Here is a 27,895-nt window from a genome sequence, read left to right on the forward strand (position 1 = left end):
TGTACTGTGGAGGAAAATAAGGCATGGGATAGAGGTAGCGCATTGCCACTTTCAATAGAGATGTCAGCGAAGGCCCATCTGAAAAGCTGACATGGGAGCAAAGACTTACAGAAGGTGAGGGATGAGTTACAGGGTTTCAGGCAAAAGGAAGATTGAGACCAAAGATCCTGAAGAAGGAAACATGCACAATGCATGGAAGAAGAGTCACAAGGTCGGGTGGAAGGTGGCCGGAGGAGGAGGGAGTGAGACAGGGACAGGACGAGAGGTCAGTTTAGATGGTTCTGGCTGCTATGTTAAGAACAGAGCATGGTGGGCAAGACTGCAAGCAAGGACTAGTTAGGATACTTATCCAGCAGGAGATGCTCACAGCTTAGACCAGGGTGCCACCATCAGAAGTGGTAGCAAGTAAGCAAATAAAATTATGTGTAAGTGCAAAGGTCCCAGAAAATGAGAATATAATGAATTACCACTGCACTTAATATTGCCTGCTCTAATTATGTCTTCTTTTTATTTGTTTATTTTTTTGAGATGTAGTCTCACTCTGTCACCCAGGCTAGAGTTCAGTGGCATCATCATAGCTCACTGCGACCTCAAGCTCTTGGGCTCAAGCAATACTCCCACCTCAGACTCCCGAGTAGCTGGGACTACAAGTGCACACCACCACACCTGGCAAATTTTTCTATTTTCAGTAGAGATAGAGTTGACTTTTGCTCAGGCTGGTAGAACGCCTGGCCTCAAGCGATCATTCCCCGTGGACTCCCAGAGTGCTAGGATTACAAGCATGAGCCATCACGCCCAGTCTAACTTTTTCTGATACATGATATTCGTAAATATTTATAGCATGTGGTGCATGTGACATTGTGTTACATGCACAGAATGTGTAATGATCAAGTCAGGATATTTAGAATATCCATCACCTCAGTGAGTTCTTCTTGCTGCAGGCCCAATCTCATCACACCAGACCTGTTTCATTAAAGAATATATTGGGCGGCGCCTGTGGCTCAGTCAGTAAGGCGCTGGCCCCATATACCAAGGATGGCAGGTTCAAACCCAGCCCCAGCTGAACTTCAACCAAAAAAAAAAAAAAAGTAGCTGGGCCTTGGGTGGGCACCTGTAGTCCCAGCTACTCGGGAGGCTGAGGCAGGAGAATCGCTTGAGCCCAGGAGATGGAGGTTGCTTTGAGCTGTGTGATGCCATAGCACTCTACTGAGGGCCATAAAGTGAGACTCTGTCTCTACGGAAAAAAAAAAAAAAGAATATAAACAGGTCTTGGGCGGCACCTGTGGCTCAACGAGTAGGGCGCCAGCCCCATAAATCAGGGGTGGCGGTTCAAGCCTGGTCCCAGCCAAAACTGCAAAACAAACAAACAAACAAAAAGAATATAAACATGTCTCATGTTTACCAAAAAGATCAAAGCCATTCAACTAAGAGAGGTCTTTCAACCTCTCTCACCTTCGCCTCAACACTGTCTTTGTGTTCTAGAAAAATTAAGATTTAACTGTGAGCCAGAAAGAAGAAATGGAGACAGGTCAGACAGGAGGCACCGGTCTAGGTAAAAGCTACTGAGTACAGCAGAAATAAAGAGCAGCAGTGCATTTCACACACATTTAACACGAATATTACGCTGAACCCAGACGGCGGTGAGCAATAGGGGAGCTGAAGATAACTGAGTCTTCTAGAGTAAGAGGCTGCTGCAGAGTGATGCCAGGACATGACTGGGTTAGCACGAGATGACTCAATGAAGATAATTTCTGTACCAGAAATGCGGCACCTGGAACAACTTTGGAATATTCAGGTGGAGATAGCTAAGCTGCAGCAGGAAATAAAGCAGGGGTCCTCAAACTGCAGCCCGCGGGCCACATGAGGTGGTGTGATTGTATTTGTTCTCGGTTTGTTTTTGTACTTCAAAATAAGATATGTGAAGTGTGCTTAGGAATTTGTTCATAGTTTTTTTTTTTTTTTTGAACTATAGTCCGGCCCTCCAACAGTCTGAAGGACAGTGAACCGGCCCCCTGTTTAAAAAGTTTGAGGATGCCTGAAATAAAGTTTCGAAGCACAGAGAATAAATCGGGTTATAGCAAATCATTTCATCATTCAAGCAGTTAGAAAAGCAGGCAGTTCTGTTACTGCTTTTATGGCCCAATGTAGTGTGAAGATTTCTCCAACTGGAAGGGATCAAAGCACATTTGTCCCCTTACTCTAATTATATTTACCCAGGAGTCTGCATGTCAGATTCATCAACTTCAGAAGAGCACAGGACAGCTGAAATTGCTCATCATTTTCTATTTGGAATTTTCTTTAAAAACTAAGAATTGCCAAACATCAATGGAATGTTTCCTACTTTGGGCTGGCTGTGAGCAGCTCTGGCTACATTCCCCTCTCGTTTTTGATGTGTTCATGGTGACCTTTGGGGAATAATCTTAAAAATCTAGATTTTTTTTTTAATATTATAAAGTCAGCTTTACAATTTTGGAAGGAAATTGGTTTTGAAACTACTTCACATGTATACTTGAGCTCTGAAGCCTCGATTCATTCACATTCACCCACCACCCCACCCTCCTAGGGACTCCCACACACCCACCTCCTTTCACCTGATATATCCTACTCATCTCCAAGACCCATGGAGTCTACCTTCCCAGTAGTTCCTCTCTATTCACTGCCTAATTTCAAAGACCCTTATCTTGCCTTACTCACAAATACTGAGGACGTTTTCAGTGTGAGCCCTTAACTGGTCTCCAGAGCCCTGGAAACATGATCATTTTATTTCTCTAAGGATTCTCCAGTGGCTCCCCGGAACTAGTCTTCCTCAACCTCATCACTTTGAAATTTACACACAAGGTTCCCATCACAAGCTCTTTCCTACTGCCTGTATTTACAAAAGTTGCTCCCTGTCATCACCCAACATTCCTCATTCAAATTCTGCTCCAAGAACTCTGACGCCCTGCCTAACACTCTCAGGCAGAATTAACATTCTCATGTGCACCTCTGTAATTTCACTCTCTGTACACCAGTTTAGGAGTCTTAGAGCGCCGTGACATTGCAAGATTAACATCATTTGCCCCCTCCTCCCTCCAACCCCCTTAAATGCCTTCTGCCAAAGAGCCCACCGTCCTTAGCTCAGGCGCCAAAGACAGAAATTGGGATTTCATCTCATGCCACCCTCTCAAACTTCCAGTGTAGAGGACGCCAACAGCCAGACCACCTCTGAGCAAGATTATTTTCAGCTGGGGGGAAGACCTCGTGCAAATCATCAGCAGGTGCTTTGCTGAGAAAGAGCCTGAGCCCATGGTGATTCTTAGGCATGTAGTCATTGTCTAATACTCCCCTCACCTGCCTTGTGCTCAATGAAAGGCTACTGGGGAGGTTGCTTGGGGTTACCCTGCAATGATGGTTAGCCCGCCTCCTGCAAGCTTGTACTTCTACTCCATGTCACGCCTCATTCCTTCCTGCGGGGATGGAGACCAGGGCACAGGGGCTTCAACAATCCAGTCCAGTTCATGTTGGTCCTCATAAGTCCTAATGCTGCCTTCTGTTCAGACACTCAGCATTTCTATTTTGCCTTCTTATCTCCCTACGTCCTACCTGCCAATATCATGTTCCCACTCACAATTATTTTTTTACATTTTTTTTTTTTTTTTGCAGTTTTTGGTCGGGGCTGGGTTTGAACTCGCCACCTCTGGCATACGAGGCTGGCACCCTACTCCTTCGAGCCACAGGGGCTGCCCATCCACTCACAATTTTGATGGCACCATTATAACCTCTCTTCAACATGGCCCAATCTTGCTTCCTACCACCAACAAATCTCCAATTACCTCATAAGTATCATTTGACTTTGAGTCTCTCCATAGTCAGTCAAGTGATATTTAGGATATATTTCCGAGTGGAAGCCACCAACACCACACATCAAGAGAGAGGATTTCCCAGGGTTGGACCATCTGCCTCTGATCTTGTGCCTTCATGGCCCAGGGGCTGCTCACTGGCATACTTCACACCACCTGCCTCCTATTACGGACCTTCACACTGGTCACTGTCCTACCTATAACTTTCTTACTCATACCTCTTCTCCTGGCTAACTCCTCCTCATTCTTCAGGTCTCAGCTTCAATATACAGCCCCTTCCTGTTGCAGGCCCAGTCTCATCACAATCTCATAAATCTCAACGCCCACTGGAAGTCCTAGCCAAGGCAATCAGACAAGAGAAAGAAACAAAGGGTATCCAAATCAGGAAAGAGGAGGTGAAACTATAGCTTTTTACTGACAGTATGATCTTATTTTTTTTTATTTTTTTTATTTTTTGTAGAGACAGAGTCCACTTTATGGCCCTTGGTAGAGTGCTGTGGCCTCACCCAGCTCACAGCAACCTCCGACTCCTGGGCCCAAGCAATTCTCTTGCCTCAGCCTCCCGAGAAGCTGGGACTATAGGCGCCCGCCACAACGCCCGGCTATTTTTTGGTTGCAGTTTTGGCCAAGGCCGGGTTTGAACCTGCCACCCTCGGTATATGGGGCTGGCGCCCTACCGACTGAGCCACAGGCGCCGCCCAATATGACCTTATTATATCTAGAAAACCCTGAAGACTCCACCAAGAGACTCCTGAAGTAAGTCTCAGATTACAAAAATCAATGTACATAAATCAGTAGCATTTCTTTTTTTTTTTATTGTTGGGGATTCATTGACGGTACAATAAGCCAGGTTAAACTGATTGCAATTGTTAGGTAAAGTCCTTCTTGCAATCATGTCTTGCCCCCATACAGTGTGACACACACCAAGGCCCCACCCCCTCCCTCCATCCCTCTTTCTGCTCTCCCGCCCTCATAACCTTAATTGTCACTAATTGTCCTCATATCAAAATTGAGTACATAGGATTCATGCTTCTCCATTCTTGTGATGCTTTACTGAGAATAATGTCTTCCACTTCCATCCAGGTTAATACGAAGGATTAAAGTCTCCATTTTTTTTAATGGCTGAACAGTATTCCATGGTATACATATACCACAGCTTGTTAATCCATTCCTGGGTTGGTGGGCATTTAGGCTGTTTCCACATTTTGGCAATGGTAAATTGAGCTGCAATAAACAGTCTAGCACAAGTGTCCTTATGATAAAAGGATTTTTTCCTTCTGGGTAGATGCCCAGTAATGGGATTGCAGGATCAAATGGGAGGTCTAGCTTGAGTGCTTCCTTCCAGAAAGGTTGTACTAGTTTGCAGTCCAAACCAGCAGTGTGAAAGTGTTCCCTTCTCTCCACATCCATGCCAGCATCTGCAGTTTTGAGATTTTGTGATGTGGGCCATTCTCACTGGGGTTAGATGATATCTCAGGGATGTTTTCATTTGCATTTCTCTAATATATAGAGATGATGAACATTTTTTCATGTGTTTGTTAGCCATTCATCTGTCATCTTTAGGGAAAGCTCTATTCATGTCTCTCGCCCATTGATATATGGGATTGTTGGTTTTTTTTATGCGGATTAATTTGAGTTCTCTATAGATCCTAGTTATCAAGCTTTCGTCTGATTGAAAATATGCAAATTTCCTTTCCCATTGTGTAGGTTGTCTCTTTGCTTTGGTTATTGTCTCCTTAGCTCTACAGAAGCTTTTCAGTTTAATGAAGTCCCATGTGTTTATTTTTGTTGTTGTTGCAATTGCCATGGCAGTCTTCTTCATGAAGTCTTTCCCCAGGCCGATATCTTCCAGTGTTTTTCCTATTCTTTCTTGGAGGATTTTTATTGTTTCATGCCTTAAATTTAAGTCCTTTATCCATCTTGAATCAATTTTTGTGAGTGGGGAATGGTGTGGGTCCAGTTTCAGTCTTTTACATGTGGACATCCAGTTCTCCCAACACCATTTATTGAATAGGGAGTCTTTCCCCCAAGATATGCTCCTGTTTGGTTTATTGACGATTAGGTGGTTGTAAGATGTTAGTTTCATTTCTTGGTTTCCAATTCGATTCCAAGTGTCTATGTCTGTTTTTGTGCCAGTACCATGCTGTTTTGAACACTATGGCTTTGTAGTACAAACTAAAATCTGGTATGCTGATGCCCCCAGCTTTATTTTTATTACTAAGAACTGCCTTAGCTATACGGGGTTTTTTTCTGTTCCATACAAAACGCAGAATCATTTTTCCAAATCTTGAAAGTACGATGTTGGTATTGAATAGGTAGATTGCTTTGGGTAGTAAGACATTTTAGAAATTCTGATTCTTCCCATCCATGAGCATGGTATGTTCTTCCATTTGTTAACATCCTCTGCTATTTCCTTTCTGAGGATTTCATAGTTTTCTTTATAGAGGTCCTTCACCTCCTTCGTTAGGTATATTCCCATGTATTTCATTTTCTTTGAAACTATGGTGAAGGGAGTTGTGTCCTTAATTAGCTTCTCATCTTGACTGTTGTTGGTGTACACAAAGGCTACTGACTTGTGGACATTGATTTTATATCCTGAAACATTACTGTATTTTTTCATGACTTGTAGGAGTCTGGTGGTTGAGTCTTTGGGGTTCTCTAAGTATAAGATCATATCATCAGCAAAGAGGGAGAGTTTGACCTCCTCTGCTCCCATTTGGATTCCCTTTATTTCCTTGTCTTGCCTAATTGTATTGGCTAGAACTTCCAGCACTATGTTGAATAGTAAAGGTGACAGAGGACAACCTTGTCTGGTTCCAGTTCTAAGAGGAAAAGCTTTCAGTTTTACTCCATTCAGTAAAATATTGGCCGTGGGTTTGTCATAGATAGCTTCAATCAGTTTTAGAAATGTGGCACCTATGCCTATACTCTTCAGTGTTCTAATTGGAAAAGGATGCTGGATTATATCAAATGCTTTTCCTGCATCTATTGAGAGGATCATGTGATCTTTCTTTTTGCCTCTGTTAATATGGTGGATAACGTTTATGGACTTGTGTATGTTAAACCAGCCTTGCATCCCTGGGATGAAGCCTACTTGATCATGATGAATGACTTTTTTGATGATAAGCTATAATCTATTGGCTAGGATTTTGTTGAGAATTTTTGCATCTATATTCATGAGTGAGATTGGTCTGAAATTCTTTTTGTTTGGGTCTTTTCCTGGTTTTGGTATAAGGGTGATGTTTGCTTCATAGAATGTGTTGGGGAAGATTTCTTCTTCCTCAATTTTTTGGAATAATTTCTGCAGTACAGGAATAAGCTTTTCCTTGAAGGTTTGATAGAATTCTGGAGTGAAGCCATCTGGACCAGGGCATTTTTTGGTTGGAAGATTTTTTATTGTTTCTTTGATCTTAGTGCTGAAATTAGTCTGTTCAGGAGCTCTATTTCTTCCTGGCTGAGTCTAGGCAGTGGGTGTGATTCCAAATAGTTATCCATTTCCTTCACATTGTCAAATTTCTGGGCATAGAGTTTCTGGTAGTATTCAGAGATGATCTCTTGTATCTCTGTGCGATCAGTTGTATTTCCCCTTTATCATTTCTGATTGAGTTTACTAGAGATTTTACTTTTCTATTCCTCGTTAGTCTGGCCAATGGTTTATCTATTTTATTTATTTTTTCAAAAAACCAACTCCTTCTTTCACTAATTTTCTGAATGATTCTTTTGTTTTCAATTTCATTGATCTGTGATTTAATTTTAGATATTTCTTTTCTTCTACTGAGTTTAGGCTTAGATTGTTCTTCTTTTTCCTATTCCATAAGATCTCTTTTGAGATTGTTGATGTGCTCTCTGTTTTTTTTAATGTAGGCATCTAAAGCGATGTATTTTCCTGTCAAAACTGCTTTTGCAGTATCCCACAGGTTTTGGTAGCTTGTGTCTTCATTGTTGTTATGCTCAAGGAAGTTAATGATTTCCTGTTTTATTTCTTCCTGCACCAATCTGTTATTCAACAGAAGATTGTTTAATTTCCATGCCTTTAGGTGAGGTTGAGCATTATTGTTAGAGTTGAGTTCCACCTTTAGTGCCTTATGGTCTGAGAAGATACAAGGTAAAATTTCAATTCTTTTGATTCTGTTGATATTTGTTTTTTGTCCCAGGATATGATAAATTTTGAAGAATGTTCCATGGGGTGATGAGAAGAATGTATATTCTTTCTATGGGGTGGAGTGTTCTATATGCGTTTATCAAGCACAGTTGTTCTAGGGTCTCATTTAAATCTCTTATATCTTTGTTTAATTTCTGTTTAGAGGATCTGTCCAGCTTTGTAAGAGGAGTGTTAAAGTCCCCTGTGATTATGGTATTATCTGATATCATATTGCTCAGACAGAGAAAGGTCAGTTTCAAGAATCTGGGAGCATTTAAATTGGGTGCAGAAATATTTAGAATTGAAATGTCTTCTTGTTGTATTTTTCCCTTGACCAATATAAAGTGACCATCTTTGTCTTTTTTGACTTTAGCTGCTTTAAATCCACGTGTATCTGAAAATAAGATTGCAACTCCTCTTTTCTTCTGAGTTCCATTTTCCTGAAAAATTGTCTTCCAACCCTTGACTCAGAGCTTTAATTTGTCTTTTGAAGCCAGGTGTGTTTCTTGCAGACAGCAAATGGATGGCTTGTGTTTTTTAATCCCGTCAACCAATCTATGTCTCTTCAGTGGGGAATTCAAGCCATTAACATTTATTGAGATAATTGATAAGTGTGGTAGTATTCTATTCATCTTATTTGGTGAGAGTCCATTGCTTAGTTTTATCTTTTGCATCAGTGTGGAGGTTAGGTTCTGTCCTTTAATTTCTGAGTTCTTACTTTGCTGCTGATCCATTGTGGTGGTCAGTGTGCAGAACAGGTTGAAGTATTTCCTGTAGAGCTGGTCTTGTTGTGGTGAATTTCCTCAATGTTTGTATATCCGTAAATGATTTGATTTCTCCGTCAATTTTTAACCTTAGCTTAGCAGGGTACAGAATTCTGGGCTGGAAATTGTTCTGTTTAAGTAGATTAAAGGTAGATGACCATTGTCTTCTTGCTTGGAAAGTTTCATTAGAGAAGTCTGTGGTCACTCTGATGGATTTGCCCCTGTAGGTCAACTGGCGCTTACTCCTGGCAGCTTGCAGAATCTTTTCTTTTGTCTTGACTTTGGACAGGTTCATTACAATGTGTCTCGTAAAAGCTCGGTTAGATTTGAGGTGACCTGAGGTCCGATATCCCTCTGAAAGCAGGGTGTCAGAATCTTTGGTGATATTTGAGAAATTTTCTTTTATAATATTCTCTAGTATGGCTTCCATTAATCTGGGGCATTCTTCTTTCCCTTCTGAAATTCCTATGACTCGTATGTTGGAATGCTTCATAAAGTCCCATAATTCTCACAGTGAACGTTCTGCTTTCTCTCTCTTCTTTTCTGCCTCTTTTACTATCTGAGTTATCTCAGAAACTTTGTCTTCTACCTCTGAAATTCTTTCTTCTGCATGGTCTAACCTGTTGCTGATACTTTCCATTTCATCTTTAAGTTCCCTGATTGACTGTTTCAGTTCCTTCAGCTCTGCTATATTGTTTTCATATTCTTCATATCGTTCATCTCTTATTTGATTCTGTTTTTGGATTTCTTTTTGGTTATTTTCCACTTTATTAGCAGTTTCCTTCATTGTTTCCATCATTTCTTTCATTGTTTTCAACATGTGTATTCTAAATTCCCTTTCTGTCATTCCTAACATTTCTTCATAGGTGGAATCCTCTGCAGTAGCTACCTCATGGTCCCTTGGCAGGGTTGTTCTGGACTGGTTCTTCATGTTGCCTGGAGTTTTCTGCCAATTCTTCCTCATGAGTGATTTCTTTTATGTGTTTCCTTGCCCTAATTTTCCTTTCACTTCCTCTTACTCTTTAAGTTCTTGTGCCTGTGGACTAAGGGCTGCAGGACGAGAAGGGTGAGAAGGTTGAAGCGCATAAAAGGGATGAGAGAAAGGAGGACCGAGTGAGAAGAAAAAAAAAAAAGAAAAAAAGAGAAAGAAGTGGGGGTGTGTAAAAGGAATATTGACAAAAAGAAGAGAGGCACAGAAATAGGGAGACAGAGTAATATAGGTTTACAGTAGGGTACTTTGACACAACCTTAAAAAAAACCCACCTTCTGCCGGTGCCCAGTTGGGTGGTTCACTTGAGGTCAGCAGCTCTTTGCTAACCTGATCAGACACAGTACCCCACCTCCACCAAGTAGAGAGGAAAGACAAAAATGCTATAAATCAAACCAAAACAAGCAAACAGAAAACTTTACGGGATAAAATTGGGTGAAAAACCAAATATTAGTAGTAGAAACACTAGCAAAAATGAATTTCTAGTCATTGAAAAAGGCAGCAATGGGAAATTATAATTAAACTGGAAAAATTGAGAAAGAAAAAGGATCTGTACGGAAAAGCTGAAATTAAAAAACAAAACGACATCAAGAACATGAAAATAAACAAAAAAAAACAACCAAACCAAAAAAAAAAAAAAAAAAAAAAAAACAAAGCAGTATGTATATGTTATTGAATATTGTCTGGGCAACACGTGGTCTTCTGGGGTATGAGATATTAATCACAGTTCTGATACGACTGGAGACTGCTTATTTCTCAAACCCCAGCAGGTAGACACCCTAAATCTCTCTTCGGCCCACTTAAAAGGCACTTTGAACTTGTAAACTTGCTGAGCAAAAGTTTTCCCAGGAAAGTGCTTGTCGCTGGAATCACTGCTGAAGTGGCTATCCACTTACCCAGTGTGCCAAAACTGGTCTCACTCTGCCCCTGAGGGTTAGGGCTGCAAGGCGGCTCAGACCCCACCCTTAGGCTAGTTGGTCGCTGGGTTACCAGCTCCCACCAGATTCTAGCTCTGCGACTGTGAGGGCGGAGCTTGCCAGGGCAGATCGCTCACAATGGCTCCCTGTGACCCACAGCCAAACACTATTAGCTCCGTCTGGCTTAGCGGCTCAGACTGGGGCCCTAGATAACGGTCAAAGTTCTCCGCACTCCCGCTCAGGCTCTTCCCAAGGCAGTTCAACTGAGTGCCAAGTCCAAAGACACAAAAACAGTTCACAGGTAAGGCCTTTCTGGTTTGTAGTCTCACTGCTACTGAATTTACACGTGACCATTTGCCATTTTTCCACTATTTTAGTCCTCCTCTTGGGGTCCAGAAGTCTCTTTCTGACTCCCTGTATCCTCACAGGGATGATGATAGGCAGATCCCACCATCCAGAGATGCCTGGAGTCCTATCTCCCCAGACTCACGGTGCCCAGATGCAAGGAAGCTGTTACTCTGCCGCCATCTTGCTCCGCCTCCCCTCATCTAAATTTCTTTACGGTCTCCTGCTCTTAATGTCTTAAGAACATGAAAGAGACACAGGAGTCATGGTATATGGGCATCTCACCTAATGGGCACAATTTGCAGTTCGATACCATACCCCCTGGCGAGGGGTTCTTTTACAACTGGAGCTTTACCTTGGAAGTGAAAGCAATGTAATCTAAAAATTTGTAGCCTCATATTAATTTGAAATAAAAAAACAAAATGAAGACATGTACATAATCATATTTGCACATAATAAGTATAACTTTGAGTCTAGTAACCAGACATCTCTATAAAGAAAATTGGCTGAGAAAGGAAGATAGAAATGGAATCATAGTTAGAAGTGGTTACAAGCTGGAGAAAGATTCATTGAATGACTAAAGAGGCTTCAATGTGTTTGTCAGTTAATGGGAAAGAGCTGGTGTTGAGGCAGCTATTGTGGAGAAAAACTGCTGCTGCTGAAGGAAATGATGATCAATATAGCTGAGAAGACAGAAGAAAATCAGGATGAGAGCATATCAGGTGCAGGTGCACTTTGCTTCTGAGTCCTGCGAGAAAAACAACAGAAAGGAGGTGGGTAACTGAAAATGATGTCCAAGAAAAAATATTGAGGAAATTATCCCTATTGGTTTATATTTCTCTATGAAAGGGAAAGTGACACCCAGGTCTCCAGTAGAGTTTTAATGTAGAATTTTGTGGTGATTTTGAGAAGAGTGGCAAAGGTTTTGACAGACTTCCATGGGAAATGGGAAAGACAGGACCACTGAAGATAGTTGCAAGTTCAAATGAAATCCAGAATCATGAATTATAGCTCCTGCCTTGTGTGATTTCTCCACTATCCCTTGAATATTAGGGAACAGGGAGTGAAAATATTTGGAACTTGTAATAGGGTCGAGATTTTGCCGGAAGTGTGGTTGGCCATGGAGTTTAGACTGAGGAGGGATTAGAGTGCTAGAACTGGGATGGCTACCTGGCACACAACACAGGTTTAGAAGCTTCAAATTACTGTCAGGTCACAGAAAAGGCAGACACAAAATGAATAAGCCGCAACAAGCAGCATCTGGCAATTAAGCAACATTAGCACAACAGTGTTAAAGACTATCCCTACTTGCATCCACTTTACTCTTTCTCTTCCTCTGACCTGAATCTCTTTTTCTCTTAGCATGATATATGTCCCCTGTCTCCCTCTTGTCAATCCACACAAACTGCTTATTGACAATCTCCTCACAAGGAATGCTCTCGTTATCTCACCTCCTACCTCCAGGATAACATGCACCTTACCTGTCCAAATACTGCCCACATTCAGGACCCAGTTATCAATTAAGACTGCGATATTTTTATGTTCCTCACTTTCCAGTGAGGACACCACACCATTAAGATCCAAGTACCTGTGTGCTTCCACAGCACATGAGCATTCCCCACATAACAGGTTCTTTAGCAAGATATATGCTGTTCTTCAGATGCTCCTTCAACCTGCCCAATATCCACAGCAATAACCCCTAAACCCCTCCCTCACACCCTCAACCACCTGTGTGATCCTCTGCTCACTGACAACTTTTTCTGAGACATGATTAAACCATCATTTTCTGTAATACATACCCATCTTTGTCCTCCTCTACAGATACCGAAGTCCTATCTTGTTTAATCCTCCAAGGCAGGGGCGCTCAACTTTCCTACTGCTGAGAGCCTTTAGTACAGACCCAGTGGGTCGCAACCCACAGGTTGAGAACCGCTGCTCTAATACATATAAAACAGACGAGAGAGGTGTGAGCTGCAATATAATTCCATGAAGGCAACAGATGGGAAAAAGTCCATTGTCTCGAACTTCGTCAGGCAGGGAACAGGGTGTGTCAGGACATAATATCCATTCCTTGACAAGAGCTCCAAGGCACAGGTCAACTTTTGGAGGCTAAAATAAGCAACTAGGAAGAAGTGAACTACCATTCCAACTAAGCACACACTCTAGGTTCCCCAAAACCTATGTCCCCAAGACAGTACAGAGAAAAGACATGACTCTTAAGAGAACATTTATTGGAAGAATTTCTTGATTCTTATTTTAAGGGAGTGATTTTTTCTCACAGGAAATGGAAGGAAGCAGAGATACCCTGTAACCTCAGCACTACAGGGAGGCCTCAAGGCACTAGGCCAACTTGCAGCCCGCCTGGGGTCATGTATAGGGCACAGGCTCTCTGTTGGGCATGGGTGGGGAATGGTCCTGACACAATTGGGGGCTGCCCTAATACAGAGGATATTCTCACCCCTTCTGTTTTATTCTGCATTTAGAAATCCACTGCCAACAAGGAAGCATTTACATTCTAATGTGATGTTCAGTAGGAGGCCACCCGTCAGTGACCTGGATGGGGAAAATATGTGCTCCTAAGCATGTCCTCATGTATCTTGTCTATGCTTCCATGAGCGGTGCACAGAAGAGTCCGCCTGCCATTCTTAACTGTAAGTCCTCTGTTGGCTCATGCTTGGCATAAAATGTAGATTTTCTTAGGGTTCCCTGTCCTTCCTTTACCCACAGGTGAGGAGGGAGGAGGGGATAATCTCAGCTGGCAACTGAATTTGTTGTCCCAAACTGTTCTACATGACTAGCTTTAGAGCTTCTTTGCAATGGGGGCTTGGACATCCCACCTTCGGAATTTGTTATTCCCACATATTTTGGTTGTTTCTAACCTAGGCTAACTCTTGAGGGCCTTGAATTATTCCCTGAAATTCTACACCTTTCAGAGAGTTAGTCCAAGACCTTCATGTGAAGAGTTCTCTGGATCACTCAACAGATGATCTTTTGATCCATTCTTCAGGCTAAGTTCCTGATCCTTCTGAGTATCCTTGTTAAGTGAAGCATTTCTCAGCATCTCTCTTAGAAGCTTCCCATTTGGCTGAATCTAAAATTCTCTTGTGATGATTCTACGCTGTTTTCTTCAGAAGCTCATGAGAGAAAAATTTCCAGGAAGGATGGGGTTGGAATACAGACCATGAAGAACTGACTTGGCAATGTGAGGTTGGGAACTGAAGGACAAAATTCTTCAAGGGATTTATTTATTACAGAGTATAAACCACACATAATTTGCTTCTCTTTCCGTGACACATTACAGACCAGATGGGAAATGTCAGATGGCATAACACACTGTGCCTCATTCTGGGGTTTATGAAAACACACTCCCCAGAACCTACTCTGTGATTGGAAAGAAGGTGATAGGACTGGGAGCGGGAATTGAAATTGGGCCTGAGAAGGGACCTGAGTGAGGGTTAAGGACTGATATTGGGCACGGTTTAACACATGGAGAAAGGTTGGAGATGGTTAACTATTGGGGATCCTTCAGCTGTGAAGGTATTTGAGATGGAAGAACACAGATGTTGAGGAACAGCCACCTGGGACAAGCAACACAAAGGGCAGGGACTCACCCTGCAGAGACAGGAGAGGTCAGGAGAGTCAGGAGAGCTGGATGTATTTGGCTCTCTGTCATCCTCAAAGTTCTTAGGAGACAGGAGCTGCTGTCCATGTGCAGGTCTCTTGTTTTCCTCTGCTGGTTCACAAAGGAAGGGAATCTGCTGAGCCATGCTTGTTGGCAATTGATACTAACATTATCCATGAAAAACTGACCATATTTTGCCATGTATACTGTGCACCCACATTTTTGGCCCCCAAATTTCAGAAAACATAACTCAGTTCTTGGCCAGAAGAGACACATGTGGGGAAGGTTAAAACTCCTCTGTAAACATGCAGATTGTGCTACCCTTCCACAGCCACCCACTCTGTGAAGGCTGTCCCTTCACTTGCTCCTGGGAGTTATTCCCCCCTCACCACATCAGGGACCACATACAAGTTTCTCACACATGTGGCCATTGGGGCAGGAGCTTCTGAGCTGCTCAACCCAAAGGCAGCCATGATGTTCCCTGAGACCGGCGCGGGGCTCTCAAACCCCTCTCTGCAGGGCTCAAACCCTCTCTGCGCAGGCACCCAGCTTCTTCTGCGCCAGTCTCCCAACCCCTTCTGTGCAACACCATGGGCCACAGATTTGACCCCCCAAGGCCAGAGCCTGCCTCACTAGCCCCACCACAGCCCCCTCCATTGGTCATGGCAGAGTCCACACTGTCTCACTCCCACCACATCATGGATTCTCCTGAACTGGACCTCCATAAACTCAGGAAGCTCAAGAAGGAAAGCACAACAGCTCCTCGAGACACATTGGACAACCCCACTCCCAAGCCCTACCACCCACATAAGATGAGCATTCTTGTTTATCCCTCAAAAATTGGGGCAAAAAGATGAACAATATACATGGCAAATTTTGGTAGTTGGGAATCAGGCCTAAGTTGCTTTGGAAAAGAACACATTTTCTTTCCCTTTTCCTTCCATACCATCAAATATTCACGGTTTTAAACCTGTGTCTCCAAGAGGGCCAGGACAACTTGGGCAGGAAGACATAAACAGTTGCTACTAGGTTGGCTAAAGGATCTCCCACAAATGAAACCTTAGAAGGTGAAGGGGAATAAACTACAGAGATAGAGGCTCCTGCTGGAGAATTCTGACACTACTTGGAGAGTCAGTGCCTGCGATTGCTGGGACATGGTGGACAGCTCCTCAGCACCATCTGGGGAAACGTCTCCAAAACAAGCTTCCATAGATGGAAACATGTTCAGGTTGAGTCACAGCTAAAGTGTCTTCTGGTGGTGTGAAGCCGACAGGCTGTTGTTTCCTGATGATAAACGTGGGAATCCATGTGACCATTTTCTGGGATAAACTTGGTAAGAGATTGACATCATAGGAAAGGCAGAAATTAAAATCACTTCACAGTGCTCAGAGAGAAAGTCATCTCTGCTTGCAGAACAACATCTTCTCCCTGAGTGTTGCAGGGAGGGAGAGGAAGAAAGCAAGTGGCTGGGGTGCAGAATGTCCACTGGGAATGTGGAATCCAAGGGAGAAACAGGCATCAGGAGCAGAGAGTGACTGAGTGCTGAGGGTGAAGTTAAGTCACATAAGGTCAGAAGAGAAGATGGAGGGTGGAGGTGAAGAAAGCTCAGATAGAAAGGCTGGTGTTAATTCTTCTGGGGTGCTTCCTAGGATTGCAGAGAAGAGGGTGGGTGAAGATTGTCTCATGGAAACCGCAGGAGAGAATATGCCGGTATGGGGAGCAGCATCTTCAGGAACTCCCAGGACAACAGTGGCTTGAATTTAACAGTTGTTCCATGGCACATCTCACAGCGGGTCTGGATACACGGGTGATGAATTTGGACAGTACCACAGTGCTAGCCCAGGGGCTGCAGAATACAAGAGGGACATAGCTGCGGAGAGAACCAGAACAAGAAAAGAGGGGCCTACTCATCTACCAGGGTAGGACCTCCTGAAGCATGTTCCCGGTCACCTCAACCTACCCAATACTTCACAGTACCCTCTGTGGTCTCCTCCCAGGCCATTACTCACATCACCACTCCATATCTACCCCCTCCCATGACCATGGTAGGATGCACTGAATCCATTAAAAGTATATAGCATGCTTTCCAAAGGGTCCAGGAAACAAATGAAAATATTCATCACCTTTTCAGACTAGAATTCAGCTTCCTTCACTCTTCTGGTTCTCTTTAGGTAACTCTGCAAACCTGGGAAATCATGAGAGTAGGTGATGTAAGGAAGATAGGAGAACAGGGATCATACTGGAGTCCCTTTAGGGACAACCTTGGGTTATTAAACTCTGATGGCCCAAAATCAGCTGACAAGTTCAAATGGTCAACAGTAATATTAACAGATTCAAGACTGTACGGTTTCATTCATGAAGTAAATTACTCCACCTGCTGCTAAAAAACACATGAAGCTCAGACATCAGTGGTTACTTCAAAGAGGAAGCTGAGCACCCAAGAAGTCAAAGTGCTGATACAGTCAAGGGACATAAATGCTGATTATAAACCAACATGTAGTCTTTCTTGGACATCTCATATGGCCACCTATTGGGGAATACCCAGTGTTCAGGTCAGTCACTGCTTCCTGCTCACAGATGGGAAGATCAGAGACCCTGAGAGGTATCTTGTTGCTTAACATCTTCCTATGAGCCTTCCTTAGAGGGCTCTCTTTTCCCAGAGAGACTGTATCTAGCAACTGACCACCTCTGAGAGCATGGATCTAAGGCCTCACGGAAGTGACAGGAAGGCTTACAGTTGGAGAGCTCAGTCAAATACACACAACCTTACCTTTCAATGTTTCACCTTCCTTTCCCCTGTTGGCTCTGCCCTGATGCTGCTGAGAACAAAAGGAAAAGAATGAGAGGCTGAAACTCTCTTGTCTCACACCTCTTCCCTAAGAGGCTCAGACATTCATTATCCAAGAAACACGAGCCTCTCCATTTTAACAAATACAAAGGTGTTCCTCTTATCCATTTTTAAAGGGGATAAAATATTCCCCATTTTCCTTCTCTGAGAAACTCAAGGGAGGATTTTGTTGTAGAATCTCCACTTAGTGTTCTCTGAAGTCCTCTGCTTAAGAAGAACCCAGAATCATAAACCAACAGTCACATCTGCTCCCTCAGAGGACTGTTGCGTGACCAGAGATGCGAACGAACAGCAGCTTTGCTGTGGGTGTAAACTCGCTCCTGTAATTAAGTCAAGAAACAGACTACATGCTGTTAGATGAGATGAAATGGCATGTAGCAAAATTCTTTATTCCAAGTTTTAGTTTTATACTCTTCCAGTCACGTACACACCCAATCCATTATCTATTAGTTTCATCATCTTATCTTCTTTTTTACATATCTGTAATTTAACTTGAAAGGAAATATTCATCACATCAATACAATCACTTGTGTAGTAAATCTTTTCCTCTAAACAGTGACTAGTTTACGAGCAGGTCACAAAGACGAAAGTAGCCATAGGGAAACAGAGTTGATAGAAGCATATCTTCAAGCATTCACTCAGTTTACTCAGTATGAAGTAATGACTGTGACCTTTCTTCAGGGCAGAGCACATATAGACCTCTGACAATATGGATCTCAGACTTCATGAGGTGTACTGCTTCAGAGAAAAGGCCAAAGGAATTTTACAAAAAAAGCCTAACTCTGTGAGTAACCCAGGGAAGTCCAGATTTCTTAAGCCTCTGGAAGAAAAGCAAGTCATTTCAAACTCACACTGAATTTACTTTGTGTGCTTGATGTAGGATATGTTTATTTCTAAATATTATCCTACAGAGGAACCTGCATTTTGAGGGCAGAGCTTAGATGGCCTGGACATAGCTCTCCTGAGCAGCTCAACATGAAGGAAGGGTTGGCTCAGTGATACCTAATACGGGAAAGCAACAATCAAGTGTCACTTTCTCAATATGCCAATCCAGAATCACGAAGTCATATGTTTTGGGATTTATCCAGAAGCCCCCACCACACCCAGTTGGGCAGCCTGTGAGCCTAACTTGGAATCTTCATCCTCCTGAACCCCTAGCCCTGCACAACCTCTTCCCCTGGAGGAGTGACGCTCTATAACTCTCTAAGCCAATCAGACTAATTTACAATGTGAGAATAGGATTGGGAAACAGCAACACGGAATCTCTCTTGGGAGTTCCTTACCTTTTGGATGTCTGAGATTTTCCAGAAGGTTGGTGAAAATGCTCTCAACACAAGGTAGCAGAGGCACAAAAGCAACAAAGTGAAACAGAAGCAGAACTCAGCCAGGGCTCAGTATAGTTGTTCAGAAAACAGGAACTCTTCTGCACTGTCTGGAGAGTGGGCCTGCCTGAATCAACTGAGTGCTGAGGGTGTCCAGGCTTGGCTGTAGCCCCAGGACTGCATCACACAGCACACGAGAGTCACAAAGGGGTTTTGAGGGTGTGGAGGGAACAACAGGAGGAGGGCAGCCACAGCCCCCACCCACCATCCCAGAAAACCCTCTGTCCCCGTTGGGACTTCTGGGTCCCTCTGCTCTCCCCTACCATCCCATTTTACAACTTCACAAATTCTTCACATCATATGTTTGCCTCAGTGAAATGTTCCATTTGTTTTATGTGTAACCAGCTGTTACCTGAGTCCCCCTGTGCTTTGTGCAGCCTCTGACTTGGACCTTGGAAGTCTGAAAGAGCTGGAATTTCTGCTTCTACCCAGACATTTATAGTCTCAGGATTACACAGATCCTCAAATCCGTGTTAGCTACAGAATTTTTTTGCCTAACTATAACCTAGATATAAAATCTAAAGTTCTATTACACTTATTTTAGTCTTATGAATGTTGAATAGAAAATGTTTTCAAGTCAGCCTTTAGTGTTTTCAATCAGAGTAGCTGACTCAAATAAAATGAATAATACCAAAACTAAAATAAGTATAAAATAAATGTATATAATTAATTGTTCGAGTGATATGGGGATAAATTTAGAGCACTTATTTTTCTGAAGTTAATGAAACAAACTGTACAAGGACTTCAGACATACTACATACACACAACCACACCCACACACATTTACATACCTTGATGAATGAGTCTAATATTTTCAAATTCAGGAATCAATTCCCTCCTATTACTTCAATCTTCCATTCATTATATTGACTATACCTTTGTTTTTAACTCTACCCAAGTAATAGAGAGTCCCAGACCTCTACATTAATTTCATTACAGGTCTGTGGCTCCCCCAAGCCAGGCATAGCTCACAGTGTGAATAAATTGTTTGCTCCCTCAGCCCGTGGTTGTGAAATAGGGCCTAGGAGTGTCAAAGCCTTCAGGCAGAATCTGGCCTTGAGCAGCCTCACCTGAGTCTTCCATGGGCCATGTGAACATGATCTTTCCTATAGTCAGGCTCTTCATGTCAGGTGTATATTCTCCCTATATTCCCCCACCTTTTTCCTAGATCTTCTTTGTAAACTCTTTATCAGATGCTAGCTCTTCTCTGAACTGTCTCCCAACTTATCATGTTTCTCTGAAACTCTGCAGCCCTTCACTTTCCAAGAGCTTCCACTCTCTCCTCCCTTTGATATGCATCCTCAATCAAGTTTTCAGTTCAGAAATTATTTCCTTCTGGAAACTAGGAGGCACAGATATGTGTATATTTGGGGCTCTGCCCTTGACCTCATAATGCAGTTTTAACAGTAAGTCCTACATAGTTCAAGATCTATACAAATGCGGAGAAGTGCTTTTCCTACTACCAGCATTTGTAACTGCCAAGTGGTCTCTGGAACAAATCCGATACTGTGGGGCATACCTGCTCCCACACATCGCGTTCCTGGCATTATACTGCCTCACAGATGTGCACTAGTTGGCTATTCATAAAATCAAAAAGTGGACATAAAAACTAAAATTTCAACAATTGTGGAATTATTGTGCAAATTATTATGCTAATATCATGGAATGTTATACATTTTGTTGTTTTTATAGACAGAATCACTCACATGGCCTAGAATGAAGTGGTATAATCATAACTCACTTTATCCTTAGTCTCCTGGGTTCAAGAGATCCTCCTGCCTCAGCCTCCAAAGTATCTGGGACTACAGTCATGCATCACCTCTAATTTTTGTAGAGACAGGGTCTTGCTTTGTTGATCTGACTGGTTTTGAAGGCATATTCTCAAACAATTCTGCCTCAGCTTCCCAAGACATTAAAGGCATGAACCAGGAGCACCTGGCCTGGAATAATATATTCAATGAGATAATGAGAATATTTAAATTTTTTCAGTGTATTAACTAAGACACAAAATACAAAATTAGACAAAAAAACAAATATTGTTGTTTGTATTACACACGCACAAAGGTAGAAATGAAAATTCTAACCGCATGAATGGACATGTTAATTAACTGCATTGGGGTGATTCTTTCACTATGATGACATATATCAAAATATCAAGTTATAAACCCTATATAATACAATTTTTGTCATGTATACATCAATAAATCTGGAGAAAATTCAAACTGAGAGACATTTTCCAAAATAAGCAACTGATTTTAAAATGGACAAAAGATTTAAATAATGCATCATAAAAGATGAGATCCAAATCATCAACAAGATTATGCAAAGATGCTCAAAAATTACAATAAGTACCACTACATACTGCTCAGATAGCTAAAATGATAACACAGACAGTACTAAGTGTTGACAAGAATGCAGAGTAACTGGAAATCTCATATATTGCTAGTGGGAATTTATGTTAGTAAAAGCATTTTGGAAAATTGTTGGGCAGTACCCCTGTACCTTTTAACAGAGCATTTCTAGTCCTAGCTGTATACCCAAGAGAATTGAGTGCAGTGACTACCAAAAGACATGTAAAAAACTTTCATAGCAAATTCACTTATAATACCCTAAACGAAAAAGACTTCTAATAATGAAATATGAAATTAAATTTGTAGCTTGTTTACATCATAGATGTGAATAGATATGTATATATATTTATCTGAGTATACAGGTATAATAGGAGATGAGGTCCTTGTTTCTTAGATGTATCCCCAAGATCACCTCTCATTTTGTGGCTTGTCTTTTAACTCTCTCCGTATAATGGATTTTGTTGAATAAAGTTCTGAATTTTGATAAGCTACAGTCTATAATTGGGTATTGTGTGTGTTTATGTAGGTATGTCTTGTGTAAAAATCTTGGCATAGTTGAGAGGTGGAGCAAGATAGCCAAATAGTACCCTCCAGGGATTGTCCCGCTGCAAGAACACCAAATTGAACAACTATGCACACGGAAAAACACCTTTATAAGAACCAAACATCAGACAAACAATCACAGTACCTCCTTATACCATCGTAACATGTAAAAAGTCACTTAAGAAGGTAAGAAAAATGATTTTCTCAGGCCACAAAACCTCACAACATGGCCCCTGCCTCCAGAGGTGTCAGGCCAGCACTGTGTGGTGAGAGAATCTATGTGCTTGGTGAAAGGAGGACAGAGAATTGTAGGTCTGGGTATTGGAACTCAGGGCCACCCTGTCACAGGGAAACAACACAGGGCAGAATTCTGCTGGCACCCATGAAGGGAGCATTCAGATGAGCCCCAGAAGGGAATCTTTCACCCCTGCAGTGGGAAACTGTGCTCCAGCTAGCTCCATCAGCAGCTCAAGAAAGTGGCCTGAGGCTAGGAAAAAATGTAAAAGATACTCAGCCACAATGACTGTGGTCCATAGGCAAGTCTTAGTGCTGTTCTGAGCTTCGATCCAGTGGACCTGGAGTGTTCATAGTTGAAAAACCAGCTGTGGTGGCCAAGGGAGTGTTCTCATCACCCGTACCTCAACTCCAGGAAGTGCAGCTCATGGAGAGCTTTTTCACTTTGGAAAAGGAAAGAGAAGAGTACAGGGAACTTTGTCACACCATAAAATAAAGTACCACGCAGATGCCTGAAGTCCCCGGTTGCAGGCTTTAGATCCTAGATGACATTACTATACTTAATTCTGGACCAGAAGGGAAAGTGCTTCCCTGAAGGGAAGGACCCAGCCCTGGCAGGATTCACTACCTGCTGATGAAAGAGCACTTGGGCCTTGAACAAACACCAGCAGTAGCCAGGCTACATAGACTGGTGTGACTAGTGCAGTGGTGGCTGTGGGAAGGGCTTGCATCATCGCTCCCCCAACTCCTGGCACTCCAGCATGGAGAATGGGTCTCTTATTTTGTGGAAAGTGAAGGAAGAGAGTGAGATGGTAATCCAGGTAATCCCTGCCTTACCGAGGTCCACCAAGGCGGTACCACCAGTAGGCGGTAGGAGTCATTATGTTACTAGTCTTAGTGTGCTCCCTAGTGACATGGCTGCACTGACCAAAGACTTAGATTGCAACACTCAAATCCCTCTGCCTACCAAAAACCATGGGTAAAAAGAATGGGTACAAATGCCAAGACTGCAAAGATTAGAATTAATACCTAACTCTTCAAAACCCAGATACCAACAGTCATCCATAAGTATCTAGAACATCCAAGAAAACACGATCTCTCCAAATGAACTAAATAAGAAACCAGTGGCCAACCTCCGAGTGATGGAGATGGGTATCTTTGTATACCTCAAGGTCATAAAGATAGTATCTTATGATTTCTTTGGGAAGTATTGTATTTTACCTTTTATATTTAGCTGTATGATCCATCTTATGTTTTTTTTTTGTGTGTGTGTGTGTGTTCAGTACAATGTTAGAAAAAGATGTTGATTTTTTTCCCTACAGATGTTCAAATATTTTACTTTTTTTTCCTCCACTGAATTGTCATGAATGTTTTATCATTAAATCAACACATTGAGTGGAGAGGGGACTGAATTCTGGAGTCCTGTTCTCTTATTCCACACCACTTTAATTCATACTACACTGTTTGAATTAATACCACACTACATTAAGTGAAAAATCTTAACTTTAATTATTCATATCTGATAGTATGAGATTACCAACTCTTGCTCTTCCCCTCAAAGATTTGAGCTTTTGATTGGGTTTCATTGACTCCATAGTTCAATCCAGTAACAAATGACATTGTAACAATTTTCAGTATGTTTGCCTAATTTATAAATACCCTATATCTCTCCATTCTTTAGAGTCTGAAATTTCTCTCTGCATTTTTCCTTTTTTGGTTTTCATTATGAAAAATCTTTATATCTTTCATTAGATCTTACCTGAATGTTTGATGTTTTATGCTAGTTTTATTTCTTTTATTTCATTTTTAAAGTGTTTATAATTGATAATTAGAAATACAATTTTTAACTATTCTACATATAGACAAGTTTCTCAGATTCACTTAATTCCTGTACTTTGCTTGCAGATTCCTCAGGGTACACAATTATGTCCTTCGTGATTAATAACACTTTCAATTATTCTTTCCTTTTCCAATATTAATACTTCTAACTTCTTTTTCTTTTTATTTAATGTTGAGGATTCATTGAGGGTACAAGAAACCAGTTTACACTGATTGCATTTGTTAGGTAAAGTCCCTCTCACAATCATCTCTTGCCCCCAAAAGGTGTGGCACACACCAAGACCCCAGCCACCTCCCTCCTTCCCTCTCTCTGCTTTTCCTTTCCCCCACCTCTAATTTATTTTTCATGCCTTCTGGAAGTGTGAAGAAAAAAGATCAAATTAAGTGATGTTTCTGTTTCTGACCCCAGGAAGAAAGTGTTCAATGTTTTATCATTAAGAATGAATTAGCTGAAGGATTTTTGAGGATACTCTTTATTGGATTTAGAAAGTTTCTTTTTATTTTTCAATTTGCTGAGCATTTTTGTCATGAATGATTAATTTTATCAAGTGTCTTTTTTACCTCCATTGAGGTAATTAGATTTTCTCCTTTATTTTGGTAATGTGGTAAATTGATTGATTTTCTAAAACACACTAATTCCCAGAAAAAAATCCACATTGGTCACCAAATTCTAGTTCTGTTAGTTATTCTTGTGTTACAACCACCCCACTGTCTCTGGCCTACAGACATGGACACCATGAAAGTTTTCAAGGATAATCCTAAAGTCTTTCTTGATGTGTTGACTTTAGGGTGCATTGCTCAGGGTCTTATAGGCTGAGGGTTATAGTTAAAGGCGAATGGAAAATATGCACATAAGTTCTTATAATATTTCCATTTATCCTTGGTCTCCTTTGGTCACAGAATACAAGAGGGGTTCTAATACTTTGAACTCATTTACAGGGGCCACCATTGAATCCAGGTTTCAATGAGCAGGTCTGACTATTGTTGCTTATCCAGAGCACTTGACCTTACATGATAAATCCCAGATTCTGGGCCAGTACATCCATGTAAATAAATTTGTACTGATGGCCTTATGTTTTATCCCTCTTAATTTTACAACTTTTATAATCTTCTCTTCTTTAGCCTTGTGATTCTCAGGAGATTGGCTACAAGCTCTAGCCCTGCTTGGCTACAGCTATGAAGGATTAAGTCAAGGACATTTACAATGTGCCTTTCCTGGGGAAGTTCTTTATTTTGGGTGAAAAACCAAGGCCTACTTATCTGACCTGTAACCAGTATGTCTCTCACAGAAAACTTATTTATGTTCGCGGAGGCCCTTGTGGCTCTGCCTTGTGTTGAGTTTATTCCTGTAAAGAAAACCACTCTCCCCAAATATGCAAGAATCACTTTTACACTTTTCCCTTCCAACACTTGTTGATTGACATTGCAGAAATAAAGTTTGAAAATAAATAAATAAATAAATAAATAAATAAAAGAAAAGAACAGATAACTTACACTCTCTAGGAGAGCCTTACCAGGATAAAAGTTAGCACAGAGCTCTCCCCGTCCTGTCCGCGTGTACCTGGAGGTCTGGGGCCGGCTCAACCAAAGTCCTCCCAGGAACGGCAGCCGGCCGCCTCGGCCAGCATCAGCCGGGGGTCGTTGCGTATGGGCTCGGACGCCACTGGAGGTAGGGCTCGGCCCTACCTGGCCGATCTGACCAGGTAGGGAAGCTGCTGGCGTGGGGTGGGGATGCCGCTGAAGGAGGCGGAGCTTCCCCACCGTCCCATGCGCTCCTCCTCGCCACCGCAGGCCCCCACCGTGCCGCCATTCCTCTACCCCTGGATGGCTTCTTCCGCAGGCCATAAACGGGAACCGGGATGAGGTGGAGAAATGTGTCCAGATCGCCTGGGAGGCCCCTAACTTAGGCACCGCGAGAAGGCCTCGCGCTTTCTGCCAAAGCTGAGGAGCTACACCCACTGCCCTCCTCCCGCTGCACTATTGGAAATAATTATGAAAAATGGAAGCACAGGTGGAAATAGCCTCCTTGCCGAAAACCATCAGGAGTTGATGATCAAAGCAAGCCTGATTGGAGGAAGGACAGCACATCTGGTAGTGGTTGATGGTGGAAAAGGCTATACCAAAGACAATAGATGGAGTTCTCAGCATAAACAAATGTAAAAATTACTACAAAGTACTTGGAGTTACAAAAGATGCTGGTAATGAAGAATTGAAAAAAAGCTTATAGAAAGCTTGCTTTGAAGTTTTATCCAGACAAAAACCATACACCTGGGGCAACAGATGCTTTTTAAAAGATTGGAAACGCTTATGCTGTTTTAAATAATCCAGAACAACGAAAACAATACAACCTCACATGCAATGAAGAACAAGCTTAGAATCACCAAAACAATGGGAGATTTAATTTCCATAGAGGTTGTCAAGCTGATAGAACTCCAGAAGACTTGTTTAATATATATTTTGCTGGTGTATTTCCTTCAGTTAGTGTACATTCATTATCAAATGGATGGGCTGGTTACAGCCATTAACAACATCAACATAGTGGTCATGAAAGAGAGGAAGAAAGAGGAGATGGGGGTTTTCTGTGCTTATCCAGCTGATGCCCATTATTGTATTGATCCTCGTGTCATTATTAAGCCAATTGATGGTCTCTAATCCTCATTATTCCTTATATCCCAGATCTGGATCAGGCCAACCATGAAAATGTAGACAGAAAATTGGGGTGTTGTTTATTATGTCAATAAGGACTTTATTTTTTTTTTGTGGTTTTTTTTTTTTTTTTTGGCCGGGGCTGGGTTTGAACCCGCCACCTCCGGCATATGGGACCGGCGCCCTACTCCTTGAGCCACAGGCGCTGCCCTCAATAAGGACTTTAAAAATGAATATAAAGGAATGTTATTACAAAAGGTACACCATGGAATATTATGCAGCCTTAAAAAAGATGAGATTTTACCTTTTTCATGTTTACATGGATGAAGCTGGAACACATTCTTCTTAGCAAAGTATCTCAAGAATGAAGTAAAAGTATCCAATTGCTGAAGTATCCATGTACTCATCCCTACTATGAAACTAATTTATTGCTTTCATATGAAAGCTATAATCCAATTATAGCCTAAGAATATGGGGAAAGGGGAAAAGAGAAAGGGAGGGGAGGGAAGGGTGGAGGATGGGTGGAGGGAGAGTAATTGGTGGGACCAATTGGGGAAAGGGGAAAAGAGAAAGGGAGGGGAGGGAAGGGTGGAGGATGGGTGGAGGGAGGGTAATTGGTGGGACCACACCTAGGGTGCATCTTATAAGGTACATGTGAAACTTACTAAATGTAGACTATAAATGTGTTTACACAATAATTAAGACAATGCCAGGAAGGCTATTTTAACCAGTGTGATGAAAATATTTAAATTGCATATAAAACCAGAGCATTGTACCCCATGATTTCATTAATGTACCCAGCTATGATTTAATAATAATAAAAACTATTGATACATTCACTTTAAGTCAGAGAAACAGATAGCAATGGAGACATGGCATAGAAGTAAAGAACATGGCAAATAAATTTTAAGGAACAAAAATAAAATTGTTAAGATTTAAAAAAGGTAGAAAAGAGTGTAGTAGAAGATCATGTGACTAATATTTGAAATAATTGATGGAAAGAAAGACAACAAAAAACAAGGTATGCAGTATGCAGCAAAAGTGTACTATGATGATCTTCCCCAAAGGAAGGCGGACGCCTTGAGCAGGAACAACTGTAAGGAGTTAGAGCGGCTGACCAGTCTTTATAAAGGAGAATGAACTGGAATTTTTATGTATGCCTTTTTTGTTTTTTCTGTAAGTTTAGTATCATCATGAGAGATGAAGAAAAAGATTTGATATGAAAAACTAATCTGACCTGTTGGTTCCCATATCTTGGATGGTTTATGACCCACTGGCTCCTTTAAATAGTAAGAATTGAAAACTAGAATTAATACTTTACTTATGCTTCTGCAATTATTTGCATTTTCCAAGCTTATATGATTCCTAACTAAAAGTATCTGGAGAGAATATTGTCACACTTGTAGCAATTTCCAGTTTTAGTGATTCTCCATGTT

At 41.8% G+C, this 27,895-nt stretch overlaps 1 pseudogene; it reads left to right on the forward strand.

The window, feature by feature from the left end:
- The first annotated feature begins 121 nt into the window (after positions 1 to 121).
- Positions 122 to 27,599, forward strand: LOC128563385 (dnaJ homolog subfamily B member 14-like; annotated as a pseudogene).
- The last annotated feature ends 296 nt before the right edge of the window (positions 27,600 to 27,895 follow it).

This window comes from Nycticebus coucang, chromosome 13 (genome assembly GCF_027406575.1).
Source record: "Nycticebus coucang isolate mNycCou1 chromosome 13, mNycCou1.pri, whole genome shotgun sequence".
Taxonomy (NCBI): domain Eukaryota; kingdom Metazoa; phylum Chordata; class Mammalia; order Primates; family Lorisidae; genus Nycticebus; species Nycticebus coucang.